This window comes from Manis pentadactyla, chromosome 2 (genome assembly GCF_030020395.1).
Source record: "Manis pentadactyla isolate mManPen7 chromosome 2, mManPen7.hap1, whole genome shotgun sequence".
Classification (NCBI taxonomy): domain Eukaryota; kingdom Metazoa; phylum Chordata; class Mammalia; order Pholidota; family Manidae; genus Manis; species Manis pentadactyla.
Genome location: NC_080020.1, coordinates 185715288 through 185738090, shown reverse-complemented (window position 1 = coordinate 185738090; position 22803 = coordinate 185715288). Strand labels below are relative to the sequence as shown.

Here is a 22803-nt window from a genome sequence, read left to right as displayed (position 1 = left end):
TAACGTGGGCCACTTCTCCCAGACCTCTCACTGCATGTGTGTATGTTTGTATTTCTCTTAAAGCCCCACTGGCCTTTTTTATGATCTGGCATCTGTTAGAACCAATGTCATCCAAGTCTCCCAAGTATGTCTGTGTAATTCTGAAACCCAGTGATGGAAAGGATTGAAGTTCCTTCCCACAGACCCACGGATGCTAACTCCATGGATGGCCAGAGCCTGCCCAGCTGACGTGTCTGAGGGAGTGTGTGGTTTCAGAGTCGCCAGGATCCACATATAACTCTCAACTTATTGCAGCCATGACCTCTACTGATCAAGCATGTTTTCTACATTCTATCTTACAAATTAATTTTCACAACAAATTTCTTTGAAATATAAATGAGTTCAAATGGACTAAGACCATGCTATTGGAGAAAAGTCTCCAGACCAGGGATCCTGGAATTCAGCATCTGATTCCCACTGCATGAGTCTCCAGTCCTAGCTCTGAGGCTGGTTGGCTGCGCTGGGCCTGAATGAGCCTCCTCACTTCTCTGGGCTTCAATCTCCACCACGTGATCAATAGGTTAAATCAGGGGTCTGTGGGCCAAATCTGGCTACATTTTATACACAGAGTTTTATAGAACAAAGCCACACTCACTAGTTCACATATTGTCCATGGCTGCTTTCCTACTTTAACAGCAGAGTTGAATATTTGTGATAAAGGCCTACTGGCCATAAAGCCTAAATATTTGCCAGCTGGCCCTTTAAAGAAAAAGTTTGTTTTCCCTTGGGTTAGATGATCAATAATGTCTCCTCTAACTGTAATACTCTGTGATTCTCTATTTCTTATGTCATATCCAGCACCATTAAAACTTACAATACTTAGGGAAAGGTTCTGAAAAAACTCATCCTATCCAAGATGTTGAAATGGTTAATGCCACAGCCATTCCACAAAAATATGGCTCATCAGGCTGTTCCAGGGACCGAGCTAGAGAGCAACATGTCTTTCATAACTGAGAGAAGCCTGAGATGATTACAGCTACTTTAGATTTTCAAGGAGACCCTGTGTTTGTTACTTGGGTGTGTGTGTGTGGCATGGTGCAGTGTGGTGTGTGAATGTGTGTGTGTGTGTGTGTGTGTGTGTGTGTGTGTGAATACCCCATGAATCCAGTTCCTTTCACATTAATAGAAGGTACATGGTTCCTTCAAGAGGGAAACTATCTTTCAGAAACAGCATAATTTGCTCTAGTGGATAACAAATAGAAGTTTTCTTAGTGAGAAACCCCTGTATCTGGTTTCAAATTCCTTTTTCAAGCCAAAGAAAATCATGATGATCTCTAAGCCATTGCTGTTTTTTGACACAGACCTGAGCTCAGCATTCTAAACAGAACCATACAGAATTGGATTACATTTCATCTCCTTCACCCATTCATCTTCCCCTTTCCTGCTCATTTGCAGGGGCTGCAAATGTATTGAGTGCTCCAGGAAAGACTTGGTTTTCCAAACCACTCAGGTCATTATGAATGGCCTTGTGTCCAGGTAAAGGTTAAGGAGGTCTTTTGTTGTTCTAGTTAACTTGTCCCTGCCACTGCAGCCTAATCATTCCACATAATAACAGGCCCAATATACAGGCCTGAGTCAAAGTTGCAAGTCAATAAATCCATAGCTTCCTCTCTTTCAGGCAAAGTGTTGAATAGTCGTGAGTGCGCAGTGTCACCACATCCCGTAGTCCATCACATCAAGGTCGTCTGGTATACAGCACAGTAAAAAAGCAACTTTCTTTCTTTTCATACATCTAAGGGAAGCTTGACTGTCCCACACTAAAGGATAGATGAGGGAGGGGTTGAAAGGCAGATCCATCACCTTAGTTCATAGAATCCTGGACCCCTTAGAGGCACAGTTCCCAGATGTCAGCTCTGAATGTTGCCCTCCTCATTTTATGAATAAGGAAACTGATGCCAGAAGAGGGGAGTGGATTAGACCAAGGTCACATGACCAGCACCTTTTGGGGTTAGGACTGGAAGGCAGGGCCTCCCAACTCCCAGTCCGATGCTTGTTGGCTGCTGTGAAAGGGGAAGACAGGGATGCAGAAGAGTAACAAGAAATCTCCCCCTTTCTAAAAAGAAAACACTACCAATTCCACCCCCCACAGAGTCCATACTCTGCACAGTTAACGCCCCATCTGTAGATATATTATGCATATAAATTGTGTTAACACAACTATATAGAATTAGAAACATTCTTTGTTTCTAGAGGAAAAGTTTCTAAAAGCCTCAGTTTTCTCATCTGTAAATTGTAGATAGATAATAACGGTGCCTATTTCAAAGGCTTATGGCAAGAATGAAACGCAAAGGACAGTACCTGACTCATGGCAACAGCTCAATAAATGACAGCTTATTGTCATTGTCACTAGGACAATGTCAGCTGCTATGTTAACCCACAGACAGCTGCCCAGTACCCTCACTTCCTACACTATGCAGGCAGGCTCATGGCTGCTCCCTATGAGACAAAGTACTGCTCCCAAATTATCTTGTCACCTCTGGTGTGGAAATAAAATCTGCTGATAGAGGATCCTTGGAAGTATGCAACCCTGAGTTACAATTTGTTTACTTTGCTAAGGGACTTCCAGCTCTTCCAGGTTCATAAATTCCTTGCGGTGGATGGGAAAGGATTGTAAATTAACTTGAATAATAGTTCTACATTTGTGTACCTTCCAAAGGTTTAAATCGCCTTGAAAGAAAAAAAAGTCACACTTCTCATCTGCTGTCTCCATTTTTCTCTTAATTAGCAGTTGGATTAGATACTGTGGAGGTGAGGGATTTAAGGCACCAAGGAGAGACCTGAACCAAATGTCAACAATTTCTGCCCAGGGACCTTCCGGCTATGTTTCCATGTACCCGTGGCATGGATAGAATAATGTGGACCAGATGCCCCAGATCATGCCAAATAAGCTGTTTCTGTTTGGCAAGGCCTAGGATTCTCTGTCATTACTACCACCTATTACTGTAAAGGCTGTGCCAAAGGGGCAGGTCTATCAGGTGTACGGAGCTGGACTTCCTCTGAGGAATTAAGAATGCTTCAAATCTGCCTCGTGCAGTACCAGACACCTAGCAGTCATTCTTTATAAACTTCTCATTTCTTCATAAACCTCCACATCCATTCTTCACAATTTTGAAAACCCTGCCTTAGAGAAGGAAGCTTGCAGGCAAGGCCCACAACAACTGCTGGGGCAAGATGTGCAGAGAAAAGAAATCTGGAGTCTGATTTCCATGCATCAACATCAGTTCAGAGCCAGTCTGAACTGAGATATTTTCTCTCGTGATATTCTGCAATACCACAAGGATCAATGAAATACTGTCTATAAATACTATATAATGTCCAATAGCAAAAGTCTCCTTGTCCAGGCTAGAAATTACAACATATGTTGTCACTGGTACCATTTTTGAAAATAATGATGCTAGCTCAGTAAAGGGCTCTTGAGTCCTGCCCCCTCCCGATGTCCATTCTCTTTCATTCTTCTTCCCTTTTAATGTTTAAAGTTATTCCTAAACTTAAAAACATATAGTAAAATTTTTATGAGTGGCAGCTGTGTATGACTTTAATTACCTTAGGTTTCTTAAAAAAAATACTACTTTAAGAATTTCAAAGAAAATCCAAATTCTTAATAAATGGGCCTACTAAATAGTCCCATAGATTTTTACACAAACCTGAATATCTCTGACACATGAGTGATAAACAGAAGGTCTCACATAGGTCAGTGCATGACACAGGAAGGGGAAAAAGTAAAATGTTCATCTTCATGTGCTGCTCAGAGTGATAATTAGATAATATACTGTATTTTTCAACCAATGGTATCAGCCCATACATGGTATCTATCATTTCCTCCAAATAAACTGGTCAGTATGAAAAACTTATATTAGCAAGCCTGATATTCAAGCCAGCCCAAAAATGTAGGAGTTATCCAGTAATCTGAGAGCTCAAGGAGACACCCCCTAGAAGGCGCGTTCCCAAACCATCTTAGGAGAAGTAGCCAAGAAAAGAGTCATCTACTTACTTGGCAATACCCAGAGATAAGAAATTATCTGTATTCTGACGCCTAATAAACCTTAGAAACAAGCAGCTTCACTATTTCCTACTCTGCTGGCAATCTTCACCTGCATAAGCATTCACTCAGTTTTGTTTTGTTTCATGTGCTCTCTGTCTACATAGAATTGAAATGGTCTCCAAGTGGAGGGGATCACCACGTAGCTAGCATAGCCCTACACCAAAGAAAATGGTGTCCTGAAGAGGAAAGAACAAAACTTTCCAAAAAGAAGGGTTTTTTTTAAGTGCAAGTAAAGAAATCAAGGCAATAATTAATAATGATTATTTATTTAGACACTGCACTGTGCAATTTGTAGGTACAAGTTTAATTGGTACATACAGATTAATGGCTAAGAGGTTGGCCTCAGGAGCTAGACCCCCAGGTCTGAATTTCAGCCCTGCCACTTACTAGCTTGGTGACTTTGGACAAGATAAACTCTTTGTGACTCATCTTACTTATCTGTAAAGTGGGCATAACAGCAATGCTAAGCAAATAAAATCATTATGAAGATTCAGTGACTTAAAACAAGTAAAGAACTTTAAGCAATGCAAGGTTCAGAGTAAGCACTCAGTAATGATGCTATTACTGATTGTTATGATGAAGGTGTAGATGAAGGATGGAGCCTCAAGTTTCAATAACCTGCCAGGTTCTAGTGTAGCATTATCTCAGCCCATGTAGCTGCTAACTCCTGTGAAGAACCATTCCCTCAGGTTTCCATCCCCCTCTGATCCCTAGCTGCTATTCCTTAGCCACCTCCTCAAAACTCAATTCAGATGCCCACTCCAAAGAAACTTCTCTGTTTCTTCTACCTATCCTGCTGAGAAGTGCTTCTGTCTGGGGCCATCCCATAGTACCTATTATATTTTCACTGAAACTCTCCCTTCATAGTTCCCTCCACTGGTGTAGGCTCCTTGGCATCAACATCCCGCAACATAATGGCCGGCGCATAGTAGGCACTTAATAAATCTTTGTTGAATGCATAAAGGAGGGAGAGAATGATAAAACTGGATTTCAGCTCAAACTTATTAGCCCCCTCACTTGAATTTCCTTCTGGCATGGTTTCTGCTCTTGAGAAAGTTTTCTGCAGCCATGCATGGAAATGTTAGCCAAGGATCTTTGAGAAGAGTGCAGGAAGTTCAGAGGAGAGTGCCCAAGGTGGACAAAGCAGTCAGGAAACATTTCATGGACAACTCAAGGTACTCCTTTGAAAGGCGTGGAATTAGCATGAGCAGAAGTGTGAGGAAAGGCTTCCACACCCGAGAGAGGTAGAAAAACACAAAGCAACATGAGAAAAGACTGGAGAGCTCTGGATCCTAGACCAAGGGAAAGAGAAACCGCTGGGTCCCATTCCCCTCTGGGACTCTCTCCAGTGTCCTGAGGAACATCACCCTAGGGATTATGCACCAGGGGTATTCTCAACTAGGTTTCAGTGGAACCAAAGGCTGGTCTATGACAGAATCAGACATCTGGATTTGAACTCTAGCTTCCAATGGAGCAGCTCAGTGGCATTAGACAATGCTCTCAGCTGCCAATATGGACATCTATGAAACAGTCATATACTATAACAAGATTATTGAGAGGATTCAAAGTAACAACACTGCTGGCCCGCAGTAGGTATTTGATAAATGTTAGCTGCCATTCTCAGCCTTATGCTGTAACCACCCAGACTCTGAAAATTACTAGAGAATCCACATGATAGTCATATCCTCTTTATGAATCCATACCCCCTTCCAAATCTTTGTGACTTCTGCTCTAGCAAGACTGTTTATAACTACGTGTTGTACTTTCCCCAAAAAGTACAGATCATCACCACACCAGAGGTTTCTCTGATGAAAAGGTAGGTTCTCATTAAACCATTAAACCATAAAAGGGAAAAGGTAAGCTCTCCACTCCCTACACCACCACAGTCTCCCAAACCAATGGTCAGGAACAGGGAACAAAATCAATACGAAGTCCCTCTGTGTCACTGTTTCACAGTGTGGCTCTGTGTGCATGTATTTTGCACCACTCGCCAGCAAACAAAATGGAGTGGTGTAGTTAATTGAAAAACAGCTCTGCCCTGCCTGCCATAATTGACATTAAGTACTGTTTGGGGTAGGAAATCAGCCATTTCCAATTGATATTAACCGGGAAATCATTTAACATCAATGGTTATAAACTAGGTGCAATTGTGCTGAATTAAGGAGAAACACTTTGGCTCATGTTAAAAAATGTTTCTGTGAAGTGGGATTTTTCAAAGTGAGTGAATATTAAGTCAGCTTAATACCTGCATTAGGAAAAAGAAGAAACCACTTCTCAGTCTCCCCTCAGGCTTGGAAGAAAACTGCCAAATGCTCTTGGAAGAAGCCATGTTCTAAGGTAGTCTTGTCTCTGAAAAATAAAATGGAAAGAAGGTATGTCTGGAGGAGCAGAAGAAAGGAGGAAGAGGGTCTCCTGTGAGTTTATTCAATGTTGCGTGCTGTTGGGGGGAAAAGCTGGAGCCTTGGGAAGGGGCATAGATGGGGAATCTCTTGGCCTCCCTCTGAGAAGGGGCCATAGGGACCATGCCCTTGATGTGAGGAAAATAAATAAGGGCACAGGTATGTGAAGGGAGAGAGATGCCATCCAGCCACCCCTCTCAGAGGAATTCCTTTTTCTATCATTTTGGCAGTCCACGGCTTCTCCCCAGCCTGGGATATCATGGCACTGATTGTCCTTATCGAAGTAGTGGAACGCCTTGTAATTATGGCCGGTAACTTATCAGCTGAGGCTTTAAAATTCTGTCCATCATTCTCCAAAGAGGATAAACACCAAATCCGACTTGTGATCCCAAGAGCAAGGAAGAGAGGAGAAAGACAGAAGGAGAGGAATGGAAGTGAAGAACGTGACCAGAAGAGAGAATGAGAAAGACTGGGGAGAAAGAAGCAAGCAAGGCCGGGGAGATTGGCAGGGCCCTCCGAGAGCCCGGCCCTCCAGCTCACAGAGGAGCAGGCTGAAGAGCAAGGAGGCGCGGCGGCCGGGCAGGGCCACTCAACTGCTCAGTGCCAGAGCCCGTCGGGGCCCTCCCGGTGCTGTCCGTTCTCAGTACCTCATGCCATCTCAACAATAAAGAAATAACAAGACAAGAAAGAAGAGAGGAGGAGGAAAGACAGCAAGGACAGAAAGGAAGGTAGTCTAGAAGTAGGAGACTAGTGGGTCAGCGTAGAATTTCTATTTTAAGAGTAAATTTAAAATGTCATTTTAATATATGGAGCTGACACCCCAGGTATGTTGGCAGAGTCTGGGACACAACTTGTCAGCTGGAGGGCTTCCCGTCTAGAACAGTGGCAGTCACGGACACGGGCCTCTGAGAGCCACCACCCCGGCCTACGAGATCGCTGTGGCCAGACCCCCACGTCTGCGGCATTTGTGCGGCTGAAACAATCAGCAGGTTCCACGCCAAGGAGAACTCTCAATACATGGGTTCCGAGGCACTCTCTGAGACCTTATCCTTTCAAGTGGGTTTTGTATAGAAATGAAATTTGTTCCCTCTCAGATGAAGCTAAATGAGTGTTTACAAAAACTATGTATACCACAAATATTTTTTCTGACAAGAGGTAGCCCAGGCGATGTATACTGAACAGGGAAGTCACATCCTCAGGGCAGACGATGGGAAAACTTCCTCACGGCCTGTCCCTTTTTTTTAAAACCCAAAGCTAGCTCTTTCCTGGCGCTGTGCCCTCACAGTGGACCAACAGGTAAAGGTCAGCTTGCAGGAAAACTTCCCATTCTCTTTCCCCTCAAAAGAGCTAGAGGAATGAGTAAGGTGCTGCTGCTCCAGCCTCAGGATGAATCGGCCACATCCGGGCCGGGGTTCACTTGTGCAGGGAGAGGGTGGAGGAAGCTGGTTTGGCTTCTATGATCTCAGCTTTCTCTCCTCAGGCCAGTGGGCTTCCCAGATACTTTCACAACTATATGCAAAAAGGCTTTGACTCCTGGCTCTCTCACCAGCCCTTTGTTCACACGGGACAATCATGTGGGTGTAACAAATGGCCAGAATATACTTGGCTATACTACCACCCCCCCGGTTTGGAAGAGGACTCTGGCTATTTCACCTGCTTTGTCAAACACCTGCATAGGCAAGGTCAAGGCTAATTTGTTCATTCATTTACTGATTGTCAGCCAGCAAGCTTAGCATTGAGCATGAACTCTGTACCACACACCATCCTGGGCCAGAGCATGCAGAGATGACTAACACACACTGTCTCAAAGAGCTCGCCGACATAGAGAATCCATCGGGTCTTACTCTGTGCCAGGTAGGATGCCTAAAAACAAATGTTCATATTGACAAAGCTGCCTCACTCTGTGCTCCAGCCTTATTTCGATTTCTAAAAAGCTGATGATTTCTCTTACCCCAGGACCTTTACATATGCCACTCCCTCTTCAGAATGTTTTTCCTGCCGCCTTTCTCCTTTATCTAGCTATTGCCCTACTCAGCTTAAAACCTGTCTGCACATAGCCTGGGCCAGCTTTCCTTGCTCTATGTCTTCCCTCTCCCTCTCAGTTTGTGATTATACACTCATTCATGTGTTACTTAATATCCATCTCTGTCCACCCACTACAGGGTGAGCCTAGAAGTTTAGGAATGGTGGATGTTTTTGTTGAACATTAAGTCTCTGTGCCCGCACAGAGCCTGGAATAGCTTGGAACAGTGTAAATACTGGTTGATCCTTATTGAATGAATCAGGAGGAAGATAGTAATAAAATACTTCTGTCAGTAAAACCTACATCCTAGTTCTTCATGCTAGATTTCTTGGTTCAAACTACTTACATAGTTGCACCGAAGCCTTCATCATCACTCAGTGATCACATGTATCCTACACAGTCAGAGCAGAAGTTTCAGAGACTGGACTCTAAAGCCTGACTTGGTTGTCTATGTTCACACCCCATCTCTGCCAGCTGCGGCTTAACTCTGCACAAAGGCTTAACTTCCACGGTATGCTGGAAAATGGCTCCCCAGCAGATATGCATGGCAAACCCCTGGAACCTGCGAATGTTACTTTGTGTGAGAGATTAAGTTTCTGTTGTTTCAAGCCACCCAGTTTGTGATAATTTGTTACAGCAGCCACAGGAATTTAATGCAAGCTCTCTAAACCTCAAGTTCCTCCTAGGTAAAAGGGAGCAAATGACAGATACACTGTATGGCTACAGAGCTAAGCAAATCAAAAAGTAGCCAAGGAATGACCCAGCCCCATGGTCATGTCTATTCAAGATGAAACATTTAGATCCAAAGGGAAACGCTGGTCAGCCATTTGGTAGTTGGGTCTGTACCTCACTTTTGAAAAGCCTGAAAATAAGACATGTTCCAGACATATGATGACTCCTTTTCCACATGTGACTCAGACACCCAGTGTCACTTATACACTGCAGTAATACTGTCAGGGAAGTCAGAGACATGCCTGAGCAGTTTGAAGGGAAATATCAGGGTCTCACTCTCAGTATCCTCAGAACCCAGCCCAGCACCTGCCGCGAAGTAGATGATCAGTGAATGCTTGGTGAGTGAAGGAGCACTTGGGTCATTACAGATTAGACAGGTTCACCCTCTAAGTAGAATAAGGAAGGACAAAGGTTTCAGAACGAAGGAATGACAAATATTATTTAACTGTAGCGAGCCTCACCCTTGAACCATCACATTAGAGATGACGATGACCGTCTAGACTACTCTTGCCCTGCAGCACCGAGGTGGCCCTAATATGATCAAGTAAGGGTCGTTCTCCTTATCTATACCTGCCTTCCCAATTGCTTTTAAATTTAGTAAGAGATATTCCTTAATGATTCCTGGATGACTGCATCACACACACTTAAAATGTTAACAGGTTTTGTTTTTATTTTTGCTTTTAACTTGGAATGAGGACATAATGGGAGCTGATCTGCTAAAAATCAAAGAGGTTAATTTCATTCTGAGAGTAATGTTTGTTCAAGGAATTAATGTAGGTTATGCTAAGAGTTAGTTTCATGACTCATGTCCATTTTCACAATTTCTCCAGCATGATCTCCATCTCTAGGCAGTAAGTGAGCTACTTTGAGAGCTGTCTGTACGTGGAGGTAAGTGAATTTATTTTGATAGCATTTTCAGTCAGTTTGAATTTGTTGAAGTGACAACCTATTAATTATAACTACTAGTGTAAAATTAATGATAAATCTATTTTAAATAAGTGAGCGATATTTTATAATCTATAAATATGAATCGCTAACATCATACCCACATAAAGAAGCCAAAATTTCCCATGAATGTCTGCTTGTAAGAAGAGAGGTTGTTTTCTTGCTTTTTAACCTTATGGTGAGTAATAGCTGCTGGCTGATTTGAAGCTGGATCAGCATGCTTAAGCCCAGACAGGGAGATAGGGAGGCTTTAATTTGAGATTCTGGAAAATCTTAGGCTATATTCTAGGCGTTGCTGTCTTACAGACCCAGAATCACATGAGTCATAAAGTTTTTTATTTCATTAAAAGATATATGGGAAATGTAGAGGAACCCACAGAACACCCTAAAACACATTAGTTGGATATAATGCTCATTACTTTTACTCCAGGGAGCACTAACTCTCCAGGGAAAGAGTTCAACTCGTTTCAAGGTCATATCTTTATTTGCTCATTCCACACGTTTCCTAAGAGCCAGCTATGTGCCAAGAACTGTTCTAAGCACAGAGAACATTTTAGTGATCCAAGCCTTAATGCTCATTGAGCTTACATTCTAACACAGAAGGTGTACCACAGCAAAATTAATCAATGAATTAATAAGAAACTATCAGAAAAGCATAAGTGTTATGATGAGAAGAAAAGAGAGTTATGTGATAGAAAGTGAATGGGGGCATGGCTGTCTGTTCAGTGGGAAGGCCTCTCCAAGGGGCTGATGCTTAACTTAACCTCCCACCTTATCTTTTTTTCTCTAGTCAGAGTGGGAAAAAGAGAAGGAGCGTGTGGCAATGTCAAAAAGAGGAAGCTGAGCTCCAGCGCATGAGCGCACTATTCCAAAGGCTTCATTTGAAAAATGATAGTGATAGGCAAAGGGGCCACGTTCACAACACTCCCACTTAACAAGCAACAGAAAGCACAAGTCTGCCCCTCGTGGCCCTTAGGGACTGTTGGTAGCCAGAGATTCATCTCTTTCTTGAGCCTTATGCCTTGCATGCTAGTCCATATTTTACTAAATCCAAAATGCCATGAATTGTGAGGTACGAACAAATGCTAGAGATATTAAAATGTTAGAACATGAATGATTTCAAATCTGTGAAAAGAGTAATTCTGATCCCATCCTTTCTCTTCAGACGAAGTTTATATTTATCTCCTACTGGAGATCTCAGTACACTACACCGCTTTATTCAACTGACTTAGTTTTATCCTCCGTTTTCCTGCCACACCTTTTGAAAATCCCTTAAGCTTCCCTGACCATTCTTACAATGCCACTGGGCAGTATTTCAGGGGAATGGGAATTCTCTCTTCTGCACTCACCATGCTGTCTTAGTTCTGAACTTCTCTCTTGAACCATGTCTCCCACCCAAACCCACCATGTTCTTGACTCTCTCCCTTTGCCTTCCATGGTCATCCTCATATCAATCTCTGGACTTGACAGCACCAGTTTCCCAAATCCTCTCAGGCCCCAGCTGTGCCTGGTCTGCTGACTCAGATAATCAGTCTGCCCAGCTGCCTTGGCCAAGGCCCCTCCCTCTCCAGCGGCCACCCTTCACGGGCATTCCTCTCATCAGACTTGCTCAGGACACAAGGACATGAGCTAGATTCTTCTTTGTTTGGAATCACCAACCTCTGTCCCTCACCTTTTCCTATGCATTAAAACCCTTACTCTTGGGAAGATGTCAAGTTCCTTTTCCTGGCTCCAAGGAAAACCCTTAAGTAAAAATCAATAAAACAATCTCTTCATTTTAGGCAACAAAGGGTATAAATGCAAGACTTTATTTTAAAGAGTAGAGGATTTATTCTGAATCAGGCCTAAGGGAAGTGTGAATAGTGTCATTATTAGACCAAATTCTAATGCAGAAATACCACAGAATCTTGCCCAATGCAAAGCACAGAAAGGCCTGAAATATCAAATCATTGTGAACAACTTGTCACTGAATCCACTTCCGTGCTTGGCTCTGGTGGAAGAACAAGGTATGGTGAGAGGTTTCTGTGAGCACCTCTGCACAGATATGGATGAAGCGACCAGCCATCGAATAAGTGAGGATCAGAAAGTAGAGAATGCACCAATTGATCTGAAAGTCTAGTGGAGCCCAGCAGGGAGAGTCGGAGATGTGGGCCATTGGCTGTGGCACTGCCTAGGAATCTGAGGACGCTGGGATCTGACTTTGTCAGGGCATGTTTGAGTGGGTGATGAAGAGGTGGCATCCACGGAGAAAACTCTCTGCCCAGTTTAGGGGGTCACTCTGGGGATACTACACAGTAGATGGGAGTTCCCCACACCTGCTCATCTTTGATGAGGCAACAACCGTAAAGATAGTCCAGTGAATGAGCAGTTCTGTCCTGAAAGACAGCTCTGAATGACTGACTGTTGGATATTTAGTGAGGCGCCAGTAAAATGAATAAATAGGGGATCTTGACACCTAGAGTTGGTAATCCATCCATTTTCTTTACTTCTACAAAAGGTGTATGGTATATTTAAAATAAAAATTCTGATGATTTCCCTTTTTACTTCAAGATAAAGAAAAAAAAGAGGAGATTCTCATTAAATAGGAATAATAGTGATGGGAACTGTGGCTCTGATTAGCTCTGTGCAGGGTTGGAGTTAATATTGCTTCTCCCCTGCAGTATTTTTTAATTACACTCCTGATTTTCTATTTGGAGACATCATAGACCTGTTCTGGTAAATTGTCACACAACCACAAGTCAAATATGTGTTAAATATGAGAAATTCTGCCGTTTTTATCTGATTTGTGGTTCATTCATACACTGTTATCTCCTTTTAATTAAATAATATAAAATATATATGGTCAGCATTTTGACTTTTCATTTCCTTACAATGTCACTAATTCAACTTGATTGTCCCTACCTACTCTGAATTACCTATAAGGATGTAACACTTGCATGGTACTGATCCAGGATCTGGACACTTTAAGCTTTTGCTAAAATAGCAACTCCAACCATACCTTGAAAAAGACACACACACACACACACACACACACACACACACACACACACACACACACAAATATGCCAAAGAATATGGTTTATCAGTAACACAGTGTGCTTTGTTTGGTAAGGGAGCAGCGGCAGCTTTCATTGTCTGCCTCTCTTCTGTTTCATCCCTTTCTCCAGTGTCATCTCCCTTGTTGATTTATAGTCTACTAAGTTCCTTAAAGATCTGGAGTGACACTCATGGAACTGCCTAAGGCACTGGAAGAAAGAACTTTACTTGCAGGTTGTTATGGACTGAGACAGTTTGCTACTTCATTAAGGCTACTCTTCCCTGGACAGTTTGCATATCACTGTACCACAGAGCCACTTGCTTCTTCCTCAGCCTCCTACCCGCCCCTTCTAAACAGCCTCCCAAAAAACAAAGACAGATTGAAAACAGGGAAGTGAAGAAATGAAAAACAAAATACCCCTAATCCCTATTTTTGTTATTATTACTGTTATTACATCATCAATTCTAGTAATTCACTGTAATGACATATTTGACAGGACACTGTTCTGTATGCATTTTTTTTCAATTTAGAACTAAATTAGATTTAGTTCTCTACAGAGGAAGTCCTGGATACTGGGTCAGTAACACAGGGTCCTTGACTGAAGAAATAAACACTCAGCCTGGCTCCTGGAGAAATGGGCAGTGTTCTTGTGTATGTATCTTCGTAGGATACTCTTAAAATTATCTCACAAACAGAAGTTTCCAGGATGAGGCAGGGCTATTTGTAACCCAAATGAATATAAAAGAGACTTGTTAAATGATAATATCAGGAAGTGACCCTAAAAGGAAAACCCTCTTGTAAATAAACTTGACTTATTTACAGTTAAATGTGTGATTGCAAAAAAAAATATTTTCAGCCAAAACAGAGAACTTCTGCTTAATAATAATAATACTTAACACTTATACAAGCACTTTACATCTGCAAAGTGCTTTATAAACATTAACTAATTAATTGTTAACAACACCCCAGTGAGGTAGGTAAGTATTATTCAAGTATTCTCTTGAATGTTCAAGCCAGGATTACAGGATTCCAGAGCATGCTGTTGGGTGAGTGTGTGAGTGTGTGTATGTCCTGCTCCAAACTTACTAAATACAAGAATTTGGATTATCTTATAAATGGAAAGATGGCTCATCTGGGGGATGTTTGAAGTTATTCCAAACCAGGCTTTGAAATTTCCCTAATGAAACCAAACCAAACTCTGAGGTGGCTTCTCCAAATCTTGTAACCTTGTAAGGAGTAGTTTACACACAGTAAGCCAACTGCCCCCTCCTATCCCACATTCTTCGCTTCTTGGTGTTTTGGTTCTCACCTACATTTGATAATAAAGTTTAAAATCTCACTTTTAGACGAATTTCCCTTGTTGGTTTCCTTGAGGAGTCTGGGAGGGTAGGCACAGAAAACAGCCCAGCATGCAGGAGCCTAGCATCCCCAGGGATACATGATAAGACCCAAGGGCTTGAAGAGCAACAGTGTGTGTGTCTTGTGGTGGGAGAGTGAGTCAAAGTGCTATAGAATCCAGTAGGAATAACTATCAAAGGCCAACGGAGGGCCTTGGTGGAGCAGAGGCTTTTGAGTCGCCCCTTTGAAAGAGTCAAGATGAACATTCAAAATGCCCATGGCCAACACTATTTCCACTATCCTTTGGTTGGAGGCATCGTGAGCTCAGCAAAGAAGCCTACCACTGAAGGGCCCGTCTCTTTCCTGGGTCAGATAATATGCTGCCAAAGATGACCTTATGTGTTTTCATTGATTTCTTCATTTCTTCATTCAGAATAGCTAGTATATACTGAGCATTTCCTCCGTGAAGGGCACTAAGCTGAGTTCTTTAGTTTTATTTGGTCAAGTAATCTTCAATCCCCTCAGGAATGTTCTACGATGAGTTTCATTAAAATCAGTCAAATGAGGCTTAAAGTAACATGGTCAAGAGTCACATTAAAACCCAGACTCTTAGATTCCTCATCCCCCTTTCTAAACTGTACTCTATATTTTCTTCCATTCATTTGATTACTATCTGAATAGAGGTCTGGCCTATATAACTAGCACTAGAATTAAGTACTGAGCAAAAAAAAAAATGTTTTCCCATGGCAGAGAGACAGACTTAAAAAAAAATGATCTCACAAATAAATATATCATTTTAAATTGTAATCACTATGTTGAAGGAAAAACCAGAGTGAGGAGACAAGGGAAACAATTTAAATTAGAGAATCAGAGAAGTTCTCTTCAAGTAAATGCAACTGAAACTCGGACCTGAAAGATGACAGGAGCTAGCCAGGCAAAGGGGTAGAAGAGCGTCCCAGGCAGTGAACAACAGGTAGGAAGGCCTGAGGCAGGAGTGAGGTCAGCACACTGACAGCAGACAGGGCAGCCACCCAGGGGGACAGGCGCATCCAGAGATGAGGCTGAAGAGGACAGCTGGGGCCAGATCCTCACACACAGCCATGAGCCATATGGGTCAGTTAACGTTAAGGCCAGCTGCGTATAACTGACACATAAAATAACAGTGGCATGAAGAAAACGGAAGCTTGTTTCTCTCACACATCAAAGAAATCCAGAGAGAAGCAGTCCAGGGTATCCTAGATCCATGGCCTTCAGGACTAGGATTCCTTCTGTCTTTCTACGCTGCCACCCTGCATGTGGCTCTCATCATTGGCCCAGAAGGCTTGTGAAGATCCTGCTAGTGCATCTGCACCAGGCAACAGGAAGGAGGAATGGAAGGCAGGCCAAAGGGGTTCCTGAAGTTGGCTTCCTTAAAGGATCCTTCCCAGAACTCCCAGGCAACATTTGCACTTATGTATCTTTGGCCAGACTGTTAGTTATATAACCACACCTGTTTGCAAGGGAGGGAGGGAAATGTAATCCTATAGCCGGACAGATTCTGTTACTCAGGAAGGCAGGGGAGCATGGATACCAGGAAGGCCAGTAGTAGTCTCTGCCATACCATGATGGAGAGTTGGGATTTCATTGTCAGTATGATCAAAAGCCTATAAAAGGGTTTCAGAAGGCTAATAACACTGGCACGCTTGAAACTTTGGCAGTTTTAAGAGAATAGACTATAGAATGGGTAAGAGTAAAAACAAGGATACCAGTTAGTAACTACATGGTGCTCCAGGAAGGAGATGTGGCTTCGATAAAGGCAGAATCATTAGGAATGGGAAAACATGGTGGAATCAAGAAATATGCTGGAGATAAAAAGAACACAGATGTTTATATATTTGATATGAGACTGGACCTATGAGAATTTTCCAGGATACACCTAATTGGTGACAGATACAACCATGGCTGGTGGTGCCACCTAAAGAGATGGGAAACACTAAAGAAAGAGAACGTTTGGCTATACAGGGAGAGAGGGTTCAGTTCTGGATATTTTAAGTTCTTAAACTTAAAATATAAGTGAGTGCACACAATGTGCTATGAGGGGGATTGCACAGGGAAGGCAGTATAGCACAGAGAAGACAAGTAGTGCTTCTATAACATCTTACTATGCTGATGGACAGTGACTGTAATGAGGTATGTGGTGGGGACCTGATAATGGGGGGAATCTAGTAACCACAATGTTGCTCATGTAATTGTATATTAATGATACCAAAATTTAAAAAATGCAAGGGAGTTATTCAATTAAAAATGTAAAGGTGATAATTGGACTACTTAAAAAAGGTATTTTTAAGTGTGGAACTCAGAAGAGAAGATAAATATTTGAGAGCTATTGTACGTGATTGGTCTTTAAATCATCATCAGGAGTAGAATTATCTTTGGGGGAGAATAAAAAATAAGAGGAAATGGATACCAGGGTCTTGGAGAAAACAACAATTTGTACCTGGTTAAGAAAGAAGACAAACAAAGGAGGCTAAGAGGAGTGGTCAGCAGTGCAGAGGGAAGCCAGGCAGTGTAATGTCATGAACACAAAGAGAAGAGAGTATTCCAGAAGAAGGGGGAGATCAACTTTGACAAACGCTAGTAAGAAGAGATCAAGAAAAATGAAAGCTGAATAGTCAACATTAGATGGAGCAACACGGAGGTCATAACCTACTTCAGTAAGAACAATGAGGAGTGATAGAGAAAAAAGACATTTGCATGTACTAAAGAACTACTGGAGGTGAGGACGTGGAAGAGGAAGTATTTGTATGACCTTCTTTTGTGTGGCTCAGCTGTGAAGTAGAGTCAGGGTGGCAACTGGAGGGAGGTATTGGGGTCAAGGGAAGATATTCCAAGAGTGGGAGCAACTAATGCCTGTTTGAAAGGCATGGGAAGGAATCTAGTAAGGGGGGAAGTTGAAGATGCAAGCAGAAAGAAGAGCTCACCAATGATGATCAACGTCTGAGAATGAAACAGGAATCATGTAGGACAAATAGGGAAGGACCAGTCTTTGCCTGAGGGGAGGATACATTTTTCAGTGCCACAGGTGGAGCTGGAAGGGATAACAGTAGAATCAGATATGTTTATGGAGATAAAATTAGGAAAGTCTCCTCAAATGCTTTCAGTTTTCTCTGTGGAAATGCAAATTATAACTAAAATGAGAAACCCTTCCCATTTATCAGATTGGCAGAGACGAAAGAGATTAAGTAGATGTGATAGAGAGCCGAAAGATACTGGCACTCTTACACCCTGCTAGAAGGATGTAAATTGAACCATCTCTGCCAAGAGCAATCCAACGATATCTACCAGAACTGAAAATGCCACAGCCTTTGACCCATCCATAATATTTCTAGAAACATATACCAAAACATATGCAAAATGATATAGGTATGAATATATTCAATGTAATAACAACATACTTAAAGAACCTTAACTGTCCATCAACAGTAGACTAGCTAAATAAATTAAATTACATCTATACAATGGATATTATATCATAAAAATAATGAGAACACTCTACACACAGTTAAGGATTTTTACCTCTCACATGTTGAGTAAAAAAAAAAGCCAAGTGCTACCATATATGTAAAGAAAGAAGGAGAGAATATACATGTATATTTGCCTTTATATGCAGCAACTATCTCTGGGGCCTACACGCTGAGAATGTGGGTGTACTCTATGAAGGAAAACAGGGGGCATGGGGAACTGGAGTAGAACAGTGACTTTTGCATCTTTTGAAATTTGGACCAAAATAAAATAAAATTGTGTTTACATAAAGTTACACAAAAAGCATGTATCTACGTATTATGAGGTCCAGTAGACCACTAAGGTGGGAGGCAGAGATGGAAGGGGAGGGGAGAGGAGATGAGAGAAGAGAGGGCACACTGGTCTGTGGAGTGCAGGAAAGCAAGCCTACCAGAGATACACAGGAAAGACGCAGGGCAGTGTGGGGAGTCAGAGGGGTTCCAAAGGCCACTTTATAACTGAGACACTTTGCTAGATCCACCCCTCCTTCCCTCCCTACCCGACCCCCTCTCTCTCTTACATACACACACACACACACACACACACACACACACACACACACACACACAGATGCTTTGTTGTTTAATTATAGGCACAAAGATAATAGGTTGAGCTCATCGAGAGGGCATGTTTTCCTGCTAGGTGAGAAGGAAGGAAAGGAGGAAGGATTCTTATGAAGTTGTTAATGTAATAAGCTAGATACATAGCACTTGTGTGATAGATGGAGAGAAAATGGAGGAATCAGAGGATTAGGGTCAAAATGAGGTTTAAAAGGGTCATAGTGGGATCTTAAGCAGGTGAGCTGAGGGATTACTTTATCAGTTCTTTGGATTTGCAAAGACCATTTTCTTGTTAGGGGAGACGGTTAGTGGAAAATGGTCAGATTGGGAGAAAGGCAGGGAAAGGAAGGGGAAAATACAGGGCATGTGAGAGCCACGAGGCCACTGAGGCTGTGGCCAAAAAGGGATGCAGGATGCTGTCTCTGGACCACGCCCAGGGCAGTAAATGGATTAATGTCTTCCAAGGTCAGTGCGTCAAGGCTTTGTGATTGGGACAAAGCAGCCTGACAGCCCGACTTGGAGAGGGGAGGGTCACAGCAAGACTTCTTAAACCATATTTAAAATTGAAAAGGGGTCCTTAGACATATAAAGGACAACTCAATGAGCATGACAACTTTATTATCAAGATAATATCATCATTGGCCTTTGAGAAAGAAAGCCCCAAAAAGGGACTCCCATGAGACCAGCTATGGAAATATCATTACCTAATTCACAATTCTAAGACTCTTCTTCGATCCTGAAATTCTTGAACTCATATGCTTTTGATGGTTCTAAGTTATCCATACAATAAAACTAAACTCTAAAGGACATGGCAAGAAAGCCTTCCACCCATGCCCCAGTCTGCTCTATTCAGGCTCATTCAGATAGATGCATTCATGGGACCCAGAATATCCATTATTATACCTACTTCCACACTTTTACTCATGACATTTGCTCACCTAGAAAAATGTTCCTCCCTTCTATCTAAAACAAACCCTTCCAAAGTACGTCAAGCCCCACCTTCCCCTCCAGAGCCATCTGTCTAGCAACTAACAAAACCCAAGAACTCAAAAAGCAGCCCAACTTCCAAGAAAGGTTCCCAGTGCTGTTGGCCAGAAGCCTGGGGAGAAAACTCATTCATTCATTTGCATTGAAAAAGAAGCAAACACTGGACTCAGGTCTCCCCAGAGGGTTATAGGCAAGAGAAATGCCTCCTCTTTTTCCAGGGGAGCAATTTCAGGCCCTTGAAGATCAGGTTTAAGTCATTTCCTGACCATACACTAGCAGTTCCCCCACAACTCTGGCCAGGTTCAGCTCCTCTGGAAGACTCAAATGTAGTTTCTGAATTAATAATCCCTCCTAGCTTTGATATCTTCATTTGAGAGTTCCAGAAGAACAGAGTGTTTTTAAAATGAAATAGGAGAAGGCAGGCTCAAGAGGAACATTACAGTAGAGAGAGAAGAGCTATAACTTTCAAAACTGCATCTGGATGAATGAGGCTAACTTCCTATGACTAATGTCCCCCAAACATTCAGCTAATGATTAAACTAAAATGCAAATCCCCAAGATGTCATATGCTGCTGGGTGGACTGATGGAAAGGAGACTTGCAAACAGTCCCAACATTGTGTTCGGAGCTGGGGAGGAGACGTGGAGGAAAACAACAGAGAGCCATATGGTCCCAGCCAATGGTCAACAACTAAAAATTCAAAAGGAAGGATGGAGAGACAACTCCAGAGCTACAGAGCAATGTGTTTCTCCTACATGCTCTCTTACTCTGGCACCTCTCTGGGAGTTCTAAAGGGATGTGGGGTGAACAGAGCAGTGTCTCAGGAAGCTAGTGTGCAGGCATTCCCCGTGGGGCTCTGCTCTGTGACAAGCGGTGATCTCCACCTGCACAGATTCTTTGTGCAGGAAAATTAGGTGGTGCTCGATTTGTGCGACCTCCTAGCAGCCACCTGGGTCTCCCCACTGAGCCTCTAACATGTCTCTGTGAAATGAGTCAGTGCCTCAGATCAAGCCCAGCAGGAACTCAGTAGTAGGTTCCTGTATGTTGGAGGCAGAAAGGTCTGCTTTTCGGGTACAGATGACTTAGTTACCTTCTGACTTCTTAGGATCTGGAAACTGTAATTACCTATTTTTAGGCAGCTTTTTTTGTTTCAAGCTACCCCTAAGCATATAACCGGTTGTGTTCCTTCCTCTTGGACATATCTGTGGTTGCCCAACAGGGGCTCCTGATCTGGCAATTTAAGGCCTTCTGGAAGGTCCAGGGAGCCCCCAACATCATAGGCCATATTTTGCATGTAAGAACATTTTAGAAGATTCACCACTTTTATTCCATTTTAAAAGAGACCTATTACCTAAAGTTGGTTTTAAACTACTGGTCTGCTTCATTTAGCCAAGAAGTGATGGGCTTAGTTACAGAGAATATAAGATTTTGTTTTTGTCTGTATGAAGAACATGGTAGTGGGACACCATTAGAATCTGCGGCCTGGATTAAGAAATACCCATTTTATAGACTCCTTTTTAGAGTAAAAGAGATACGATATGCATTCTTCTGTGTTAGGTATACAACTTGATCCAAATGAATGCTATAATAAGGATTTTTTGAGGCAGTCACATTTCTAAGTGAGATTAATGAATGAAATGCCCAGACTTAACCCCAAAGTCATCCTCATCACTTTACAAACAATATTGAATTATAGACCTTCCAGGAGACATCACAAACCAATGAAATCATTCAATGCACACATATCCTTACAGTCTGTTATATTCTATTAATACAGTCATCTAATTTTAGAGTTAGAAAAGACCACAGAAACCTCCTTCTCATTGTGTAGAAGAGGAAATTAAGACCTAAGGTCTCAGAGCAAGTCCAGCACCAGAACACATCATCTTCTGAACCAAGCTCAGAGAAAGCGTGCCAAGGAACCAAAGCTATGGAGACATTGGTCCAACCTTCCTAGAGGACAATCTGGCATTTTCTCAGGGATGGCACAGCTTTATGTCCTACCCTCCATGGCCAGAAGGCTGCAGCCACAGGGCTATGCGCAGGCAAGCTGTGCTGAGGGTGGTGATTTCTATCAATATGGCTTGTTTGTTTTGCAGCGTCTTCCAATACTTGCTCTCCAGTGACTGTTTTCGTGAAACATGCTATGTGTGAGCTGGCCAGCCAGATACCTCTCCACAGTGAAGACAGGTGAGTCCTTGCCTTTGAAGGTGGGAAAAGTGTAGTTAGCATGGTTGTTGTTTTCTTCCACCATTTAGGGCTTTGGTGGGAACAGGAAATTCTGCAATCTTACACAGAGGACAGTTGCATTTCCAGGGTAGCAGCCATCAGGGGTCTCAATGGAGACCTGGAGTTGATATTATGGTTAAGTTGGTCTTTCAGGCTGACATGTTTGAAGCATACAGGCCAGCTATTTGTAGAGTGTCTGTTGATTTTCAATGCCTGATGCTTCCTCTTGATTAGATTCAGGTTATGCCTTGACGGTGGGAATTAGATTCTGGATATCACATCAGGAGACATGCACTGGTTTTCCTTCTTTCCATCTCAGACCTGAGCTGTGCACCGGGACTGAGAAATGCAGTCCTCAAAGACACCAGTCATACAAAAGCATGCCAGACTTCTAACTCAAAATGAAGAAATCAGAACCTCCTGTGTCGAATCACCATCCCCAGGTCCCCACTCAGAGAGTATGATTATCATTTCAATTCAAGTTTCTTGACAGCTGCCCATAACAGGAGTATTGTAGGGTGACAGCTGAGAGCTGACAGGAAGGAGGACTCCACTCTAGGTTCCAGAGTCACCTCCACCCAGGCCTGTAGCCTGCGGGGCCGGCTGGGCTGGGGATGGAGAGAAGGACTGCCTCATTCCTGTCTTTCTGATTTAAGTCTGAGATGCCTGAAGAATGACCCTCACCAGGGCTGGATAGCCAGTACCCATCTGGGTAACCTGTTACCAACCACAGGTCACACAATCAGTCCAGGGCTTGCTTCCAAACATTCGTTCCCAATCCATTATTCATCTAGGCAGGGAAGTGGAGAGACAGTTGAAAGCATGGGATCAAGCTAGCCCTAGGCAAAACTGAAGAGTCCAAATAACTTGTTTTCAGAGACCCCTGCTCTTTTCACACAACTGGCCCCTCTGCAGAAATAATTTTCTCCCTGG

General features: G+C 42.7%; 1 long non-coding RNA gene across 2 annotated transcripts in view; it reads right to left on the bottom strand.

Moving 5' to 3' along the window:
* LOC130682587 (uncharacterized) overlaps nt 1-22803 on the bottom strand; it is a 231267-nt gene that overhangs the window by 18859 nt on the left and 189605 nt on the right. For both annotated transcript variants that reach the window (XR_008995836.1, XR_008995837.1), the window contains one exon: nt 6327-6430. This is a non-coding gene — a long non-coding RNA (uncharacterized LOC130682587). The remainder of the gene's footprint in view (nt 1-6326; nt 6431-22803) is intronic.